We start from the raw sequence: 5,263 nt of genomic DNA, 5'->3' as shown, positions 1-5,263 counted from the left end.
TCACCAAAACATGCAATTTTCGAACTAGTTTGGCAAACGAACGTTTGTATGTAATCGTAGAACTAGTGCCGATAGGTCTTCTTAGAGTCCCTTAATATAGAGAGTTGCGACATGAGCGTCACGCTGTACTGTAGAATTTGGACGCTCGCCCGAAACTAGACGCTTCTAAGTGCGCATGCACCTCTTGTTTTGCAAGGGCGCATGCGCAGTAGTCATCTGCGCATCTCGTCCAACAAAAACGGTCGCAATAAACAAACATGGCGGCCAACCCGGTCACTAATGGAAACATTCATTGAAACAATTTGCAATGTAGTAAGTTAGTAAGACTGTGTTATGTGTGTCAGGTTACAAGGCAAAACCAAAAGAAAACAAAAGAGCATGGCTACTATTTCCTATGACCCTGCAAAACAAGAGTCAAACAAAAAGAAAACAAGAGAAAAACGAGCATGCGCACTTAGGAGCGTCCAGTTTCGGGCGAGCGTCCAAACTCTACGGGACACCGCGAAAATCAGGTCACGTGACGCAAGGAGCCATTTTGGTTCCACTTAAGCAGCAGCTTTTCATTTTCCGTGAGCGTATTCCGTACTTTTCTGCTATTAGTATGTAAAATAAATTGTCATTATGACTAGTTGCTGCGCCTTTGGGTGCAGTAATAGATCAGAGCAGGTATACAAAACGTATAGGTTCCCTGCAAATCCCAAAAGGAGAAAAATTTGGGTGAGTAAAGTCAGTCGCGAAGGATGGAAACCGACCTCGTCAACCACCGCGTCTGTGTGAGGTAAGTACAGTGTTTGTAGTCATGTCAAAATTATAATATCATTAATAAATTTGGACATTCTAGGCGGGCAGGGCACAATAACAGTTTCCATAAGCAGCATGTGTTAGAGACATAGACTTCTAATTCTATCTAATTATTGTGTGAAATTTGAAGTTAAGATCTATACGAATACGTCAGTGCTAATGTTTGTTTAAGAAGAAAAGAATCCCCACCCTGTTTAATTTTTCTGTTGAAAAGAATAAACATATATTTAAACAAAAGATAATGTGACATGTACAAATGTGCAAATGTGGACAGCTCTTGTATCCTTGGGCCAAATTTACTAAGTAAACTACAACTGAGTAATGCAGACGACTGTCCATTGTCCATAGTAGATACCTAGACATATTGGTGTGTGTGTGGGTTAAATTAATGTAATTGTGTATAAATCCGCCAGTTTAATGTGTGACCTACCCTTTTCAAAATTTTTACCAAATATTGATTGAGAAAAAAAGGTAACATAATGAATAATGAATTACTGAAATTTGTGTACAGGGAATTACATGTATTTATTCTATGTTGACTGTTTTTATCTCCCTCTCTCTGCTTGCAGAAACAATTTGATGACCATCAATTTGAAATAGGATGAGTTGATGGGAAGAAAAAGTTGAAGTGTTCAGCAGTGCCAACCATCTTCTGTCATCGCAGATCACCACAGATGAGAGTCTCAAAAGAAACGACATTCCACATGCACTTCCGAGGCTCGTACAAGTGTACCCCTGGATCCTGGCTGCTCGGAGCACAACTACTGTCTCGCTGACTTTCTGTTGAAAATGAAGATATATAGTTTCTTGTTCTGTTCAAGATTACATTCCAGCTATTTTAGACAGTAAAATGATATTGATGTGATAATCATATAAAAGCATTCCAGCCCTTGACTCTAACAGTTGTCCGATTGCCCGGGGCAAGTAAAAGTCCATGTCGGACAAGTTATTCTCTTGGCTAGTTGTCCAATCGGACAACCAAAGAATTTCTAGTTGTGTAATATTCCTAACATCCTTTGAGCCAGGGAGCTAATCGCATGACATTATCACGTTATATTTTCGAAGGTCACCGAAAAAAGCAGCCCGTGACACCAACGGTAAACCTATAATTTATTAAAGTGTAGAGAAAATATGTTAAGCTATTAATTTATTTCTTAATTGGAATGGTTGGTTCTTTGAAGTTTCGTAAAGCTATACGTACTACAGCCAGTTATTACCTCAAAGAATTGAAGTGATCCATTGAATGTACAGTATCCATATCATTTTACATAAAATGCTTGCTAAAACGGAATTTGTTTTTCCTTCAAATTTTAGTAGCCTGAGAGGTCACCAGGTTTTGATATCGAAATATCCCATTTGTCATTCTTTCACGTATGAAAGGTCCACTTTTTAAAATATGATGTGAATGCATGACACTAGCAATGTTATAGTTAAAAAACATGTTATGATTATGAGCAAATGCCTATATGAGTGAGTTTATCTTATATGCTTGAGTTTGTACGTGGTTGATCTCAGCAAGAAGGCTTTGAGAGAATATAAATTTATTATCATTACAGAACTACATGTATTTGATTGTTTTCAGTTCCCTTAAATCGTTGAATTTTTGCTATTACTTGTAGATGTGCGGGATGAAGAAATGTTTTTTTGGATGGCATATGTTTGCGTGTGTGCTTTAGTGCCTGTATATGTGTAAAGAGTGCAAAATGGCATGTCTGGTTACATAGTTTGTGCATATGTATGTATTGTGTATGCTTGTGTATACTATGTGAGATTGTGTCTGTTTGTGTTTGAGCGTGCGTTGGGTTGTTTATGTGTGCAGTGTCTGATGTGTAAGTATGTGCGTGTACGTGTGCCTGCATAATTTTATATTTTCGTGAGTGTACTGTAGTATAATAGTGTATAGAATGTAATACATGTATAGCTGTTTGACAAAATATGTGATTATACTAGTCTGTGACATCGGGAGGCTATGTTTATTAGAAGCTATAATGCGAAAATGTCTATAAAAACTGCTATATATGTCTCATATATTAATAAAAAATATTTCAAATTGTATATTTTATTAGATGTTGCTGGGATGGTTAAATACTGTTTTTTTAATTTTTTATTGGCTGGCATCTTCCATAATTTCACCGCGTATCCATACAGTGCTGTACACACGCGGCTATGGCCGGTAGGAAAGTGTACTAACTAACATATGGCGCGAACGAGTTGAGTTACGTTTCTAGAAATCTAGATACATATAAACACGTGTTATCTATGATCTCTGTGATTCTTGAGTTTATTGAAGCGCGAGTGGTTTAAATAATTAGAAAATATCTACCCGCGGTATCGCACATAGACTAATATACGCACGGCTATGGGCGGTAAGAAAGTTTGGCGGTATGGCGGTATGGCTGTATGGCTATGGGCGGTAAGAAAGTTTATCATATGGCGCGAACGATTTGAGTTACATTCCTAGAAATCTAGTTACACATAGACACATGTCTTAGCTATAATCTCTGTTACTAGTGCCGATAGGTCTTCTTAGAGTCCCTTAATATAGAGAGTTGCGACATGAGCGTCACGCTGTACTGTAGAGTTTGGACGCTCGTCCGAAACTGGACACTCCTAAGTGCGCATGCGCGCAGGCACCTCTTGTTTTGCAAGGGCGCATGCGCAGTATAGTCATCTGCGCATCTCGTCCATCGAAAACGGTCGCAATAAACGAACATGGCGGCCAACCCGGTCACTCATGGAAACATTTCATTGAAACAATTTGCAATGTAGTAAGTTAGTAAGACTGTGTTATGTGTGTCAGGTTACAAGGCGAAAAAAAAAGAAAACAAAAGAGCACGGCTACTATTTCCTACGGCCCTGCAAATAAAGAGTCAAACAAAAAGTAAACAAGAGAAAAACAAGAGCATGCACGCATGCGCATTTATGAGCATCCAGTTTCGGGCGAGCGTCCAAACTCTACGGGACACCGCGAAAATCAGGTCACGTGACGCAAGGACTAAGGAGCCATTTTGGTTCCACCTAAGCAGCAGCTTTTCATTTTCCGTGAGCGTATTCCGTACTTTTCTGCTATTAGTATGGAAAATAAATTGTCATTATGACTGGTTGCTGCGCCTTTGGGTGCAGTAATAGATTAGAGCAGGGATACAAAACGTATAGGATCCTGCAGATCCAAGAAGGAGAAAAATTTGGGTGAGTAAAGTCAGTCGCGAAGGATGGAAACCGACCTCGTCATCGCGTCTGTGTGAGGTAAGTACAGTGTGTGTAGTCATGTCAAGATTATATTATTAGTAAATTTGGACATTTTAGGCGGGCAGGGCACAATAACAGTTTCCATAAGAAGCATGTGTTAGAGTCATATACTTCTAATTCTATCTAATTATTGTGTGAAATTTGAAGTGTAGAATTATACGAATACGTCTGTGCTAATTTTTGTTTAAGAAAAAAAGAAAACCCACCCTGTTTAATTTTTCTGTTGAAAAGAATAAACATATAACATAAGATAATGCGACATGTACAAATGTGCAAATGTAGACAGCTCTTGTATCCTTGGGCCAAATTTACTAAGTAAACTAATACTAAGTAATGCAGACGACTGTCCATTGTCCATAGTAGATATCTAGACATATTGGTGTGTGTGTGGGTTAAATTAATGTAATTGTGTAGAAATTCGCCAGTTTAATGTGTGACCTACCCTTTTCAAAATTTTTACCAAATATTGATTGAGAAAAAGAGGTCACATAATGAATAATGAATTACTGAAATTTGTGTACATGGAATTACATGTATTTATTCTATGTTGACTGTTTTTATCTCCCTCTCTCTGCTTGCAGAAACAATTTGATGACCATCAATTTGAAATAGGATGAGTTGATGGGAAGAAAAAGTTGAAGTGTTCAGCAGTGCCAACCATCTTCTGTCATCGCAGATCACCACAGATGAGAGTCTCAAAAGAAACGACATTCCACATGCACTTCCGAGGCTCGTACAAGTGTACCCCTGGATCCTGGCTGCTCGGAGCACAACTACTGTCTCGCTGACTTTCTGTTGAAAATGAAGATATATAGTTTCTTGTTCTGTTCAAGATTACATTCCAGCTATTTTAGACAGTAAAATGATATTGATGTGATAATCATATAAAAGCATTCCAGCCCTTGACTCTAACAGTTGTCCGATTGCCCGGGGCAAGTAAAAGTCCATGTCGGACAAGTTATTCTCTTGGCTAGTTGTCCAATCGGACAACCAAAGAATTTCTAGTTGTGTAATATTCCTAACATCCTTTGAGCCAGGGAGCTAATCGCATGACATTATCACGTTATATTTTCGAAGGTCACCGAAAAAAGCAGCCCGTGACACCAACGGTAAACCTATAATTTATTAAAGTGTAGAGAAAATATGTTAAGCTATTAATTTATTTCTTAATTGGAATGGTTGGTTCTTTGAAGTTTCGTAAAGCTATACGTAC

General features: G+C 38.3%; 1 protein-coding gene and 1 long non-coding RNA gene across 5 annotated transcripts in view; one reads left to right on the top strand and one right to left on the bottom strand.

The window, feature by feature from the left end:
* The window catches only part of LOC106817262 (zinc finger protein 239-like), a 28,007-nt gene that overhangs the window by 3,441 nt on the left and 19,303 nt on the right, over window positions 1-5,263 (bottom strand). The gene's annotated exons all lie outside the window — the stretch shown is intronic.
* LOC106817266 overlaps window positions 1-5,263 on the top strand; it is a 24,579-nt gene that overhangs the window by 4,672 nt on the left and 14,644 nt on the right. The window contains exon 2 of the long non-coding RNA XR_001395024.1: window positions 1,928-1,934. This is a non-coding gene — a long non-coding RNA (uncharacterized LOC106817266). The remainder of the gene's footprint in view (window positions 1-1,927; window positions 1,935-5,263) is intronic.

The sequence above is a fragment of the Priapulus caudatus genome, unplaced genomic scaffold (assembly GCF_000485595.1).
Source record: "Priapulus caudatus unplaced genomic scaffold, Priapulus_caudatus-5.0.1 Scaffold1654, whole genome shotgun sequence".
NCBI classification, from domain to species: Eukaryota; Metazoa; Priapulida; class Priapulimorpha; order Priapulimorphida; family Priapulidae; genus Priapulus; species Priapulus caudatus.
The sequence above is the reverse complement of the archived record's forward strand: the minus strand, read 5'-3'. Positions and strand labels throughout refer to the sequence as shown.